The following is a 16,383-nucleotide window of genomic DNA, read 5'->3' as shown; positions in this document are numbered from 1 at the left end:
TTGTGTGATTTTATTTATTGGACTACCCAAAATGAAAAACTCCATAAAGTGAGAAGGTGGATTCATTGTTGCCAGGGACTGAAGGGAGGGGGAAATAACTAATTGGTAGGAGGGGAGTGACTGCTAATGGGTATGGAGTTTCTTTGGGGATAATAAAAATGTCCTGGAATTAGATAGTGGTGATGGTTGTACAACTCTGTGACTACACTACAAACTATTGAAGTGTACACTTTGAATTACTGAATATTATGATACATGAACAATATCTTAATAAGACTGTTCTAAAAGCTATATATGTTAAATATCATGTATTATATAAAACATTAAAATCAATATGGTGTATATTAATATCATCTCATCTATATTATGTTATTAGTTATATATTATATAAACTCATATGTAATTTTAGCTTATAAAATCATAATAAATAATTGGGCATGTTATCATTGTCAATGAGCTATGTACCTCTCCTGGTCTGGTTTTAAAGACACTTAAGTTCTTTTGACCGCCTCCACAAAACATAAATATGCCACTCCAACTTTCTCCACAGGTCTTAGAATGAAAAACAACTTTGAGATCAGTCCATTTCTGTATCATCGTTTTTTTGCTTGTTTTGTTCAATAAATCATGTGTTTAAGAGTTCTGATGTCAGCCTACTAGTCCTCTAATCTCAGCTTTGCCACTTTAATGGCTTTGGTTTAGGTTAAGTTAGCTCCCTCCCTTTGCCCCATCTGTCAAATGGGAGAAATAATTCAGTTCATCACATGAAGCCTAAATTACTTTCTAAAAATTCAGGGTTCGGTCATTAAAACAGGGATTTATGCTCAATAAATTATGGTAGTAATAGCATTTTTATAGTTATTGTGTTCTGCAGATTCTCAAAAACATCTTAAATTTTAAACTACTTCGCTTTACAACTGGAGCAGAATTAGCTTCATCCCTAATTGGGGGCAAATACAAAGAACATAAAGGCCAAAGTCTCAATATTCACAGGCTGGGGACAGTGCCTGAAAACCCAAATTTGGGGCATCCCTTTTTGCTGCTTTGCAAATGGTCTTAATATGTTTTGCCTATCTAGCTTCACGATTAGTTGCTGAGTTTAGGGGGAGGATCTTGAAGTTTTCCCATAAATTTTCTGCATTTATTTTATTTTATTTTATCTTAATTTTTTTTACATTTATTTAGTTTTGAGAGACAGAGTGAGACAGATTGTGAGTGGAGAGGGGCAGAGACAGAAAGAGACACAGAATCTGAAGCAGGCTCCAGGCTCTGAGCAAGCATTTAGTACAGAGCCCTGTGCGGGGATTGAACCCATGAACCGCGAGATCATGACCTGAGCTGAAGTTGGATACTTAACCAACTGAGCCACCGAGGCACCCCAAATTTTCTGCAGTTAAAGGGAATATTTTTATCATGGAATGTTTGGCAGTGCACATAAGTCCAGGACAGTGACTCAGGCCATCTTCTCAGAGTTGGCTGGCCATAAATCAGCTTTTGTAGAAAATTAATCTCCCCTGACTCCTTTGGAAAATTAGCAAGTATTAGTTGCTGGTATAAGAGAGAGTCTTCAAAAGAGGAATGGTGAGACAATGTCACCTTGAGTTTCTTCTAAACTCACTGATATTATAGAAAAGTTGTTCCCTCAAATAAACATTGAACAAGAGAGGTCCCCACAGGCAGATGCCGCAAACAGAAGTTGTTGGTGCCTGAAACTGACTACATAAGTGAACCAGGCCCCAAGAAATACCCTGGTATGTTAAGGGGAAAGATAAGATTTCATGAAGCTCTTTTAGCCAATCCTGTTTTTAGGCACTGCTAAATACCTAGGATGTCTTGAAAATATTTATCAAACCATTTTGAAAGCTTGGCTACCGGCACCAACAGCTGAAAATGGAGAGTATTTGGGGGTTTTGGCCAGTGTAAACAGAGTCACAGAACTAGGGGATTCCAGAAATGGACACTGAAGTGTCACCCACTTCAGCCTCTCCCCTGAGTTGGGGCTACACTGAGAGCATCACAGATAGGTTTGCCTCCTTGTTGTATATCTCTAACAGTGAGCTCTTAAAGCACAGGTCCCAGAGCAGCAGCATCGGCATTCCCTGGGAACATGTTACAAGTGCGTATTCGTAGGCCTGTACCCAGATTTGCTAGATCAGAATATCTGGGGCTGGGATTCAGACATTTATGTTTCCAGCTCTCCAGGTGATTCTGATTCCGATACACATTCAAGTCAACAGTACTAGTAATACTGTTATTACCAGTAACAGAACTACTTTAAAAAAGAGAGTGGAGGGTACTTGGATGGCTCAGTCAGTTGAGTGTGACTTCAGCTCAGGTCATAATGAGTCAGGTCAGTATAACTACTAATTGTAGACTTTGAATCATCAGGGCTGAAAGAGACAATAAAAAAGCATAAAACGTTTAAAACAAGTGGTAAAAACTTAAGAATAAGATCCAGTTCTGGCAAAACGTTTATAAAATGCTTGATTTTATTATGAAAACTTCTCCTCTTAAGATCATAAAATGCGACATTGGCAACTGTAGTTGAGACATCCTTTATTATTTCTTCATCACTGGATGATTTTCATTCTTGTACAAATTTCAGAAACTGAGTGGCTAGCATCAATGGTAACATTTGCCTGTAATGCTGGGCCACTGTGGTTGAGCAAGATGGCTATGTTGTCTTATCTTGACCGACTTCATTTCACTTATTTGTGGAATTTGTTTCATATCATAGTGTTCTCGACCACAAATTTTACTTTGCAAACAAGCCACACAAATATCTTTATCACAGATAAGTATTCTTAAATTCATTTAGTCTGAAGTATACAACTTTCATAAGTGACTTCCCCCCTGGCTGCAGAAGTTTAAATTTAATTGAGAAAAGATTCTATTTACATGTACAATAGCACCCTCTCCTAGCCAGCTCTTTTTCTGGTCCCAAATGAAGCCACTTAATGCTCATTACTGCTTATCATGCACTCCAATGAATTTATACTCCTCCATCCACCCTAGAACCTAGCCAGGAGAACATTAAAACCTTCAGTGAGCACTGATGGGATGGACTGATAAATCTAGAAACTTTTACTCAAAGTATGGGAAACCTGTAGCAGCAGCCCAATCACCTGGAAGCCTGTTAGAAATACAGAGTCTTGGGGAGCCTGAGTGTCTCAGTCAGTTAAGCATCCGACTTTGGCTCAGGTCATGATCTCACAGTCTGTGGGTTCGAGCCCCGAGTCGGGCTCTATGCTGACAGCCCAAAGCCTGGAGCCTGCTTCAGATTCTTTGTCTCCCTCTCTCTCTGCCCCTCTCCAGCTCACTCTCTGTGTCTGTTTCTCAAAATAAAGACAAAAAAAATTTAAAAAAGAAAGAAATAGAGTCTCGTGCCTATCCCAGATCACCTGACACACATGTGTTTTAATAAGCTCTCCAGGTGATTTTGCTGCAAACTAAGGTCTGGGAACTGCTGTCCCTAGACTAGTGGTCTTCAACCTTAATTACACAATGAAATCACCTGGTGGGTTTAAAATGACTTAAAAATTATTATGTCTCCAACCTTCAGAAATTCTGATTTTATTGGTCTAGGGAGCAGCTGGACAGTAGGATTATTAAAGGGTCCCCAAGTGGGTTTATTGTCCAGCCATTTTAGAGGTATGAGAAAATTCCACCAGGCAGAAGACCCACATATTTGAAAGTGTATCTCCAGTAAGACTCAGAGCTAGTACTGGACTATGGACTAGTACTATAGCCCTTTGAGAGGGATATACCCAGTGACCTTTCTTCTTAGGTTCTGTCTTGATCATTCTTTTAGAGCCCACTTTTCTCATTTGTAGCTGGTACTATATGTGCACCAGGGCTCATTCTGATTGTAAGATCCCTTCTATCCACTTCTCAGTAGGCATGTGACCCATGGGAATGAATAGAGGATCCATTCATAATAAAGAGGCCAAAGTCCTATATAAATAGAAGAAGTATATTTGCCCTGAACAAATGTCTCCATTGTACACCTTCTTCTTAAATCTCTGGTCAGAACATCAAGAACTTCTAGCCATCATCTCTTTCTTTCTTTGAGGAACATAACTAATATCCTATACTATCTTCCTGCCAAATTGTGTCCGTCTCTTCTTGTGAAACTCTCTATTCTTAGGACAGACCTTTTCATGTTCATATATGACTCTAATTGTGTGAAGTTCTCCCCATATTTAAGTATAAATCTGCTTTTATGGAGGGCTCAATTATGGATCCTGGATCTGCCTACAGAATGGGTTTCTCTATATGATATTACAACTCATCAAACATTTAGACAGTTGTCAAGCCTTGTGATACTGTGATTTATGATAAGAAATATATACTTGGGCTTTGTCCTTGTTTTTGGCACAGAGCTCCTGAAACCCTTGGAATTTCCTAAGTGATGGGAACAATAAAAGTGTCTTTATGTTAATAGATGACTTTTGGACTGCACCTAAGGATACAGGCCACTTGCCAAGAGAGCCAACGAGGTGATTAGAGGGTTGGAACTTTCAGTCCCATCCCCCTAATCTCTGGGGAGGGACAAATAGCTGGTGGTTGAATCAATTGCTAATGCCAATGATTCAATCAATCATGCCTATGTAATGAAGCCTACATAAACAAACAAACCAAAGCACAGGCTTGGGAGAGAGTTTGTGTTTGTGAACACGTGAAGATTTGGGGTAGAGTGACATACTCAGAGAGGACATGGAAGCTACTTGTCCTTACCCCTATCTTGCCCTGTGCCTCTTCCATCTAGCTGCTCCTGAGTTATATCCTTCTATCATAAACTCATAACATAGCAAATGTTTCTCTAAATTTTGTGAGCCATGCTAGTAAATTACTCAAGCACAAGGAGGGAGTCATTAAAATCTGCAAACTATACCCACTTAGTCCAAATACAAGTAACAACTTGGACTTGCTATTGGATGGCTCGTGAAGTAGAAGGCAGTCTCACAGGACTGAGCCCATAACCTGTGGCATCTGACACTATCTCAAGTAGATAGTTTCAAAATTGAGTTGAATGTTGGGCATCAATTGGTGTCTGAGATTGCTTTATGATGTGGGAACCCAAGCCTCTTTTCCCATATTGGAACTGATACCAGAACATTTAAGCCTTCTCTAAATTTTGTCTATTTCTTCTTTGAGTTCAGAAGTCAATTTTTAAATAGTATCTACTGTAGTAGATCCCAGGCTACATGCCCATTCCCACCTGCTCTGAGAGCTCACAGCTATCTTCTCTAGAAAACTGCCTGAAGCTGATGGGAACCACAGCAGTGGAAATGTGTGCCATCCCTCATCTAGGCCAGCCACAACCAGTGGCTGACTGACATGAGGATAAGAAAGCCCAGCTTCCTTGTCTCAAGGGTAGGACAATTCAAATCTTCAGGGGTGACCATGTTCATGCCTAGTCCCTCCCCTTTTCCTGAGAATCTTATCCCAACAAACCATTTGACAAGAATCCCCATTTCAGGCTTTTCTAGGGAACTTGACCAAAAACTGCTTCCAATGAGTGGAAATATTTAAGAGTGCTCCTTTTATGTGATCACTCACATTGCCTCACATTTGTTTGACCAGTCAGGATTAAAACAGCCTGCAGAGGCCCAAAGGAATAATGCATAACAGAGAGCTGGAGAACAGGTTTGACCGTTTTTATGGGGCCAGGGTCAAGGGTGTATTGTGGATAGCAGCTGCTACCCCATATATGCTTTGCAATATGAAAAAGTCTCTATTCTCAATGCTACTGTTTTGATGCCCCAGCCACATGTAGCATATTGATTACCAAAAAAAAAAAATGGCCCTTATTTTCTTCCCATCTCTGTATGCACACTCATTGCAATGTGATCTTGCAGTTCCTCCAATTTAGAGGTAGATTGTGCTTGCCGCTTGAACCTTGGCTGGTATTATTGACCAATAGAATCAAGGAGAACAAATAGTTTTGCCAATTCCAGGTCTGACACCCAGAGCCCTTGAGCACTTCTCCTCTCTCTTTTAGACCCCTACCTGCACCCCCTAGCCACCACCAAATGCCAATGCTCAGGCTAGCCTGCTGGAGGACAGGAGACCCATGACCTAGCCATACCATTTCCCCAGACATCAGCCAGCTGACTACCAGACATGTGGGTAAGGCCATCCTAGAGCACTTATCTTCCAACTGACCACCAACTCATAAGCAACCCCAGCTGAGATCAGCAGAGCCTGCCAGCTGACTCATAACCTTGAGACCTACTATGGTTGTAGTTTGAAGATGCTGAGTTTTGGGGTGGCTTATTAGACAGCATTGTGATAACAGTTAACTGACCACCCACAGCTTTCAGACCCTTCTTCGAGAAACCCAAATATGGGACACAAGCATTCAACTATAAACTATAAACAGCTCTGCATGCCTGATTCTGGCCTTGAGGAGATAAGTTTGCAACTGACAGCCACAGAGTAAGCAGGGGTTCTGGTGACCAGAGTATAGCATTTGACGCAAGAACAGGTTTTGAGCTCAGAGGGGAACCTGTGAGCAGCAAACTACACAGCCTGAGGCCTCTTGTGTAGTCACAGGGGAAGTGATGAGAAAGCAAGTTCTATTTTTGTTCCAAGGTCTAGCAAAAGTACCTGGGAAGCCAGCAGGGAGCAAATCAGGGAAGTTGACTGATTTGGGCAACAAGGGCTTCCATTTTATGAAAGATGTGGGATGGAAGAAGAAAAGGAGGACAGAACCCAGAAATGTGAAAATCAGGGGTAAAATTAGAACCAGGTTTTTCTCTTTTTGTAGCTTTAACGTGTCTACATTAGAATGTAACAAGCATACAGTAATTTCTACAAATCTGAAGACTCCATAGCAGTGAATTGGTAGTATAAGCACCTAGGCCAGTATGAAGGATCTTTCCAGAACCTAGAGGCTCCCTTAGGCCCATTCCCAGTCAACTCTATACAGAAGTAACCCTATACTTAGTTTTGCTTGTTTTTAACTTCATATAAATGGACTCATATGGCATATGCTCTTACGTCTGCCTTTTTAGGCTCACCATTTCATTTGTAAGATTCATATATAAGGGTACCTGATACAGTACTTATTTTGTTCTCTTTTTGTCATTGTAGTATTCCATTGTACAAATACACCATGATTTATTTGTTCTACTGCTATTAGACATTTAGGGTCTTTCCAGCATTGACTTCATGAATAGTGTTGCTATCAAAGTCTTGTACATGCCTTTAGGTGCACACACATTCTCTTTCTTTTGAGAAAACAGTGGCTTTCAATCAACCTCTCTTTCGTCTATTACCTGGCCCAGGTAATGTCCCAACACCCTTGGTCACCTGTTGGCCACAGCTTAGGTAAGAGTCTGCAATTGAATCCAGATTCAATCTTCTTTCTGGAAGGAGGGAAAGAGAAGGAGGGGAAGAGACAGCTTCAGTGACAACAGAAATGTTAATCAGTTTCTCTTAACTTTACATTTTCTCTCTGGTAGCCATCTGAGAAACCTAAAATAATGACATTCATTTGAATTAAAGATGTGAAGACTTCTTTTAAGAGGCAAATGTGCTTTTCAGGAGGGCAAATACATAAAATAATAAAAATGTTAGAGTTTCCTGGTGCTTTGTAATGCTTAAATTGTCCTCTTATTTGCTAGCCCCTCCTACTCAGAGTGATCCCCAGACCAGGAGCATATATTAATGTGGAAGTTTGTTAGAAATGCAGTCTCCCCACCCCAGGACTCTGGAATCAGGACATGTATTTTAACAAGATCCCCAGGTAATTCCCATGTACATTAAAGTTTATGAAGCCCTCTAGTATCCCTTTTGATACTCCAAGACCCCATAAAACAGATATGGGAGGAGTAATTGTTCTCATTTTACAGACGGGGAAATCAAGACACAGAAAGGAAAACTTGCACCCTACTGGTTCCATGCTAGGATAAGTTCTCTAAATGGAAACTGCTAGTTTCCCATTATTTCACACTAATACTCACTGACATGCCTAGTGTGTCATCAGGTCAACCAGCCTGTTTCCCCCTGGAAAGCACTGTCCCAACCTGCTGCACTATAGTCTGGGTCACTTTCTTTGGAGGTTGGTCTGAAGAATCATCAGGAGAACACAGATGTTGGTGGCATTGTGGGGGTGGAGAGATGGAAGAAAGGAAAGAGAATGTGGAAACACATGAAAAAGCAGAGAGGCATGGAAAACCTTTGCAGCAGCACCAGAGACACACTCCAAGTCCCTGGCATTGCTGTCTTATTTCTTCCTTGCCTGCAAACAAGAGGTCTGTGCTGTGACGCAGTCTGCAAGAGGCTGTTGGCAGCCAGCCCAGAGCTGGACCGTGCCCTCACTGCAGTGTACTAGCTATGCAGGGAGACTGGAGGCTGCCCAGTGCACCTTTGCTGGGCCCCTGCAGAGGATCGACATCACCTGAGCCAGAGGGGACACAGCTCTGCAGCAAACAAAAACCAGCCAGATTGCAGAGCTGGCTAGAAAGCTGGGTGTAGTAACTCGAGACAGGTGCAGCTCAAGGCATGCCTGTATACAACTGCAGGGTCTGAGGACCCTAGGGTTTTCCATCTGCCCTTCCAGGAGGCAGCTCCAAGATGTAGACCTGCTTCACCTGGCCTAGAGACATCTGGATATTCTCCCTTGACCCTGAGCTGTCTGACAGCCAGGATGATTCTGGCTCAGTAAGGCTCAGGGTTCAGATCAGAGTCACTTACCTAGACTCTATAGCTTTCCCTCAAATCCAGCTGGAAGAGCTGGAAAATACCCATGGCTCTGTCTATCTGGATGCTGACATAGGAAGACTCCAGGGAAAACTACAGCCTCCGCCTCACCACCTCTACAGATGCCAGATATAAAGGCATCTTAGATAAAGCTATGCAAGAATGAGGATCAGTTTCCAGGCCATGGTCAAAAACCAGTCTGTGTGATATGTGTGATGGTGGGTGGTCAGAAGTAGAGAAGAGGGAGACAGAGGTCACTGAAAAGAATCAGTCAGAAATCACTGTTTGAGGATGAACAGCTTCTTAGGCAGCATAGGGCTTCTTTTTCATTGAGCTCTACTGAGTAAATGCTCTTTTCCTGTCATGAGGGCGAACTTCTACACAGTCCCCCAAATGGGACAGATCAGTGAATTCACTCAAACCTTCTTGTGACAGTGGAGATGCTTTTAAAAATCTCCATGACAGAAATTGGTCTACCAATGTATGTGTGAGGTGCCCCATGACTAGGGTATAAATAAGTTAATTCCAAACACCATGTTTCCTGAATTTGCATTATGATTTTCTACCTGTGTGATTCAAGCAGCCAAAGCTTAAAATCTAAACCAGACCTTAACTTCTGTCTTCTCTTTTTTGTTAGTCTCTCACTATCCTCCTAGGTACTGGCAGCTCACCCATTCATTCAATTAATAATTATTGAGCACTTGTGCATTAATCATTGTGCTAATGAGAAATAGATATAGTTTCTACCATATAGGAGTTTCTTTATTCTACAGATATATATTAGCACTGCCTGCTCACATAGCACTGTGCAACGTGCTAGAGAGGGTAAGAAGGAAAAGGGTATAAGCCCTCACGAAGATTCAGACACATCTGGAGAGTTGTACAAGATTACAGGCAGGCCCATTTCTGTTGTCAAATAAGTGGGTCCTTGCTACAGAAGTGTGGATTCACTTCTCCTGTAAGATACAGAGTCTCAGACCACCCCACCATGTCCCACACCCCAGACTTGCTGAATAAGAACCTACTTTTTTTTAACTGAATCCCCCAACCACTTTTACTTTCTACTTTTTCCAAGTGAAATATGAGACCTCTGATGTGAACAATTGACGCTGTAGAAGTTTAGGGGAGAGAGAGATTATAGTGTACTTTGGCGGTAAAAAATATACCCATGTATGAGTTTGGCTTTCAAGAATGACTGGACTATGGATGGGTACAGAGAGCTCAGGGAATAGTAATTTCCCACTTCCACCAAGTTAAAAAAATGTCTGCAAGCTGCAGAAGGCAGTAAAATTTTGCAGAGACATTTTCCACAACAGCAAAAGCTTTGAGTCAGGTAGGATGAATAGGCAAATTTTTGTGGCTGCCGGTGTCAGGATCCCCAAATGGCAACTTGCCCAGTTCGGACCACTTCAAGGTCAGATGGCCTTGTGTCCTGGAATGGACCAGCCTCCACAAGATTCCTGCCCTTGCCCAACTTGCCTGCTAGTCAAACGACCAATGAGAAACTGGCCCATTAATTTCCAGCAGTTACTCAGCCAATTGGCAGCTCCCAGCAAATTGAGTCCTGGAATGGCATCATATGAACATCAGTGGGGTGGCTGCTTTATCAAGCCAGTCCAGAGGAGCAGATAAATCACTGTGAAGCTGTGATTAGAGAGGCTTTTTGTACTGTGACTATTGCTTAATATCACATCAGCTTACGTGGGTGCCTCAATTTTCTTGCACTCACCCTTTCTATGTCCAATTTAAGAATTAAGATTTTTGTTGTAAATATAAAAACTGAAACAAACAAATAAATAGATCAGAATATGACTGCCTTTGGTGTTACCTCCTGTTTCTTCCAATTGCCCCAAATGTCTATATTTGACTATTAATTTAATCAGAAAAAGATAATACAGAACTTCACAATGCCATTGAATGCATTGATTAAAATTCAGGCCTGCACTCCATAGTGATAAAACCTGCCCATCCTTTCAGAAGTCATGCCAAGGAGAATCTGCTCAAAATTAGGTAAGTTCTAAAGACAACCTGGCCTGAGTCATCTACCATCAGGCAGATTTCTCATTGGGATTATTTTCTACCAGCAGGGATGGCTTTATGCTAAGTGGGGAGTCCTCTATACCCTCTAAGCTTTGCAGCCACAGCTTGTTTTATGAGGCAGCCAGCAGGGTAAAGAGTTGAGCAGATGCTGGGTAGCAGGACCCAGCTGGCTAGCTCACAGGAAATGGAACCTAAGATCTTTGACTCATCAGCTCTATTGTAATCCATTGATCCGACGCTTTACTAATAACATGGCAATATCATCTGTCCTAAACCCAACACTGGTCATGGCCACCCTCTTCTCTCTTCTCCACTCTAGTTTCCAGGATACTTGAAGCACTGGTCAGTCGACTACTCTTAACCATTATCATGGATGTGATTTCAAATTGGTGCAGGCTGGCTTTATGCCTGAGCAAGATGGCAGGTAGAGCCAGGCACACAACACTAAGAGTAGACGTATTCCTTTCATCTGGGGACTGATAGGAAGGAGTTTTGAATAGGGAGCTTTGAGCCTCAAACACTAATATCATCATTCTGCCTCCATTTTTTTGGAGACTGAGCCTATTTTACTGTGTTTTTGAGATGATCAAATAAAAATGAGGAATCTGGAAGCAATACAGGTAGGAAATGGTTGAAGGTACTGATGGAGTACAGAGGAAAGTTTTTTCGAACTTTGGAGATATTGTCCTGTGAAAGAGGGAACCACTAAGTTTTTGTGGCTCCCTGGAGAGGGTATAAGTTCAGTGGAAGAAGGCACTTCATCACAAGGAAAAGCTACCCAACAATGGAGGCAAGACCTTGCTTCTTGAGTTATGAGCTCTTCATCATGACAGTTACTTCAGCTAAAGCTCCTTGACTCTTTCGGGAGACAGCTGCATTATAAGGGAAAGTTGGAATAGGACTTTACCATTCTTTCAACTCAGATTCTAAGATGTATGAAGAGCTAAACTTCAAAGAGTAGTTGCTACGGTCTCATTTTATATGTATTATCCCGTTTAACTTGCACAGACTCCCATAAAGTGGGTACAATTGTTATGTTTTGCTTTACATTCCTACTCCCTCTGCCTGGGATATTCTTGCTTCATATAATGTGTGGCTCCCTCCTTTTACATCATTCTGGTCTTGTCTGTGTTTTATCTCCTCCAAAAGTCTTCCATCTCTGCTCTTTGTAATATTGCCATCCTTTCCCTCAACTTTCCCACCTTTCTCTGCTTTATTAGACTTTATGACATTTAGCACTATCTGAAGTTATGTTACAAATAAATCCATTATCTTTTGTCTCCTCTATGAGAACAGAAGGACTTGGTTGATTTTGTGTATGCTCCATCCCCAGCATATGGAATCAAGGTTGTGGTACATGGCAGAACTTATGTGAAATGAATAAATAAGTCTGTTCTACAGATGAGGAAATTGAGGCAGTGATAGGGTGAAGTAAAATCTCCAAAGTCACATAAGGAGTAAATAGAATAGCCAATGATTGCTCAAGAGTTTGAATAATATGTTTCCAGAGTCCACACATGTATCTGCTATACTCTATCTGATTCATTGAAGAAGCCATGTTTTCTTGAAGAAAGGATTAGACCTTAAAAATTCAATGGCTGGCTCTGGCCATTTACCTCTTGTTTTATTACTTTACATGACTTGTGCCTATAAGCAGGTGGCCACTGGTTGCCACCAAAGTGGTGTCAAAAAACCCACAGAGAAGATAGAGGGCAAAAGTGAGAGGGCACAAGACCACCTTTACCTCACTGACCTTCTGGCTGCAAAATGATCGTGAGTGGAGCAGGTGGGTCAGAAGGGGACGGTAAACAGCTTGGCAGTCATCAGGTCCACTGTCCATGAGCAGATATATTGACTTTGACACAGTTCTCATGCCTGGAGTCCTCAAAATCAAATTTTCCAACTCAGACCAGATTTCTTGCCTCTACATGTAATTTGAAGGGGCTGAATTTATGTTCCCTGCTTCCTCCCTTCTGGTAGAGCTTGGATTTTTCCATGACAAAAATCATATTGATTTGAATATTAACAGGTCATAAAAGAGAGTCAACATTAGCTTTTGTAGTTAATGAAAAAGAATATAGACCTGAAAATCAGATTTGACTCAATTAAAATTCAAGTTTGTTACCCTCTGGGAGCTTCTGTTTTCTTACCTGAAAAATAGGAACTAAGCCTTCCCACATGGTTTTTGTACAGATTAGCTGAGAAAACATAAAGGAAGACATCTGCCATTGATTTTCTCTTTAAGTGTCAGACCATTGTTTTCCTGCAAGCTGTCTTCTACTCTTTCTGTGACTGTACAGAAAAGAGCATTATTGGAAGGAAATACTGGGTTTGAGTCCAAAACAGCAAAATCAAATTAGAAGGAAAAAAGGACATGATTTCAGTTCACTGAGGCCAGAAAAGTACATTTGTGTGTTGTCTGCACCTTCATCTCTTTGGGTCAATTTCTGTACTATCTTCCTGCTTGAATCCTTAACTCTCCAACCCCTGTTTCACTGGTATGTAGCTCACTGTGGCTTCAAAATGGCAGAGCTATGAGGGCTGGAATAGGACCTTTTATATCAGAAACTTCTCCTGGAGCCTGCAGTGGGAGGTGAGGATATTTTTGCTACATTAGACATTTTCGAGGACCCAACTGGGCCTGTGTATTTGCCAGAAAATTCCTTCTGTTTCAGGTGGATAAAAGTCTGTTGCCCAGCAGTTCTCTCTTGGTGTCACTGTTGTTCTTCAGCTTAAAACCCATCTTCATTCACCCAGTTGTATCAGATTCAGCTGGCTGCCTCTTACTAGCAAAGCATATGAAATATTTGCTTATAAAATATACCAACATAAAACACACTGAGAAATATGTCTGTAAAGTGAAGCTGTGCTTATATTGCTACCACTAAAACTTTTGCAACTACCTCTTGCCATTACCAGGACCCACTAGAGTCTAATACAAAGTCCTACACAGCTTTATTGGGTTGTTCATAAGGGAGGATGAGACAATACGTCTTATATATCTTTAGTGAGAGGCAGGCTGCACTTCTTTTTGAAGTTCATAACATAGAAAGGGGTGCTCAAAGGTGCAGGGTGAACAGAAATATTATATTCAATCTTTGGGTGCTTTAAAATAAATGTGAACTTCAACACACACTCTTATATACGCCATTTCAATAAAAACAAAACAAACAGAATTAAACCTGACATCTTGGAATGAGAAATCCCAAGATTGCCTGGCATGAGAGAGGTGCTCCGTAATAATGTGAATGGATGAGAAAGTAAATGAATAACTAAATCATAAGGCCTCTGATGCCTGAGCAATACAGAAATGCCTTGAAGTACTGGTAAAAAAAGGAAAGCCTCTTTAAATCCAATTAAAGATTTTTAAATCTCAAAAAGGGAGCAAGTAATTACTTTTGCTCTATGTTTTTCAATGGGCTAATACACAATAAAAGAATTCTGGTCTCTCCTCAGGAGGCTATCTGGAATGATATCATATCCTTGGCCAATTTTTCCTATTTGTTCCTAATGAGTGATATCAGTTTTAATGCTGTGCTGCCCAAAGATAAATTTGATATGCCCCAAGAGAAAGAAATATAGGGTTGGGCCAGCTTTTCTCAACCTTGACACTGTTAACATTTGGGACTGGATAGTTCTTTGTTTTGAGGAGCTGTACATTGTAAGATGTTTAATAGCATCCCTAGCCTCTACTCATGAGATGCCAGGGGCACCTCCATCCTGAGTCATGACAGTCAAATGCATCCAGATGTTGCTAACTATCCCTAAGAGGAAAAATTGCCTTTAATTGAGCCCTAGACCTTAAAAATGGTCAACTGTTAGAGAGGTAAAATTTATTTCTAGGCGTTAAAAAATTGTAAAGCAATTTTTTGCTAAGCACAACTCTGTCTTGGTATCTGCTTCAAGTCAATTAAGCCCTGTAGAGAGTAGTTACAGAGACCAGAGATCTCACAGGGGGTTAAATCTACAAAAAGGTTGTTATGCCAAATGACACTCAGTTAACTATTAACACAATCATGTTGCATAACACACTGATGTGAAATTCAGAGATTTCAAACAATCACTTATGCTTGAGGGTCTACCAGTTGGCTAGGACCACATTGTGTCTGTAGGTACACTGGGGCAGTTTTGCTCCATGAATCTCATTTTGAGACTCAGACGGAAAAGGGAGAAACTACTAGGGAGAAGCCTTTCTCATAATAGAGAAAAAAGCTTCCAGAAGCACTAGCAGAACCATGCTCTCTCTCAACTTCAGAATAACCCCATTTCAAAGAAGGAGAAGCTGAAAGTGTCAGATGTCAGAAAAATATCAAGCAGCAGTAACACTGTCATTTACACACATATTCCTTTGGTCTAAACAAGCACATAATCAAGGTCAATATAAATTGGACAGGAAAGTACACACCTCCCTTGGAGGTTGAAGGATAGGGGGAAGGAAGGATGGAGATAAGTTAAACAATAATATACTACAGTTACTCACATGAACTCCAAAGACAACATTTTCAATATCACTATGTTTCTTCAGTTCTCACTAGCTCCATTTTTTTTTGAAAGACATAGAGGGAGAAGTACCGCTGGCATTTGAGTCATGCTTGCAAAACATATTAAGGTCTTAGTTGGGAAAGCACACAACATAAATACCAATTTTTTAAGCTACTTTAAGAAACTTCACTATTAAATCCGTAGATGGGTGATTTTATTGTTATGTTTTGTTTTGTTTTGTTTTGCTTTCAGAACTCCTGGTGAATATTGTCTTAACTTGAGTTAATTGCTATTAAAGAAAACCTAAAATATCAATGCAAATGGTTTAGTCCTGCTTTTTTGCGACCAGATCGCTAAACAAATCACTAGCAGCTTGACAACACCCGGTAGCCTATGACAAAGGTACAGAGTCTGTATTTTCTTCTGTCTTTTTATGTGCTCTGCTGTATTAGTCATGGCCATACTAGAGAGTTCTATGTACTGTTTAGGCCTGTATATGCTCTAAAGAATACACAGAGGAACTGGAATGGGTCCAACAACAAAATTATTATTGGAATGGAATAGAAACTGGATTCTTGTAAGATCTTTAATAAATATCTACTCTAGATTTATTATTTAATTACTCAAATGCTCCTGATATGTCTTCTCAAGAACTTCAAAGAGGTTAACACCATAATTTCACAGATGAGGAAATTAACTGAAAGAAAAGTCCACATGTTGTTCAAGGTCACCCATTAGCTATGGGAGATCTTAAGCTATATCAGCTGAGGTTTTCTTGTTCCCAACCCCAGAACTACCTAGCACATGGTTTTGTTAAGAAAGTAACAGAATTGTGGGTATTTGGCCTGAAAAAAACTGTAATAGTCTTGGATTTTTTTTTTTTTGGCTTTCCATCTACCTTATTTTTTTTAATAGTTTATTGTCAAATTGGTTCCCATATAACAGTGCTTCTCCCCACAAGTGCCCCCCACCATGACCATCACCCTCTCCCTCCCTCCCCCTCCCCTTCAGTCCATGGTTTGTTTTCAATATTCAGTAGTCTCCCTTGATCTGTGTCCCTCACTCTCCCCCACTCTCTTTCCCCCTTCCTCTCCCCATGGTCCCCTGCCAGGTCTCTCCTGTTAGACCTATGAATGCAAACATATGGTATCT

At 40.8% G+C, this 16,383-nt stretch overlaps 1 long non-coding RNA gene across 1 annotated transcript in view; it reads right to left on the bottom strand.

Moving 5' to 3' along the window:
* Nucleotides 1–7,314: 7,314 nt before the first annotated feature.
* The window catches only part of LOC115274786, a 49,913-nt gene continuing 40,844 nt past the window's right edge, over nt 7,315–16,383 (bottom strand). Inside the window, exon 3 of the long non-coding RNA XR_003901248.1 lies at nt 7,315–7,373. This is a non-coding gene — a long non-coding RNA (uncharacterized LOC115274786). The remainder of the gene's footprint in view (nt 7,374–16,383) is intronic.

The sequence above is a fragment of the Suricata suricatta genome, chromosome 12 (genome assembly GCF_006229205.1).
Source record: "Suricata suricatta isolate VVHF042 chromosome 12, meerkat_22Aug2017_6uvM2_HiC, whole genome shotgun sequence".
NCBI lineage: Eukaryota > Metazoa > Chordata > Mammalia > Carnivora > Herpestidae > Suricata > Suricata suricatta.
Note: the sequence above shows the minus strand (reverse complement) of the source record. Positions and strands in the feature narration are given on the sequence as shown.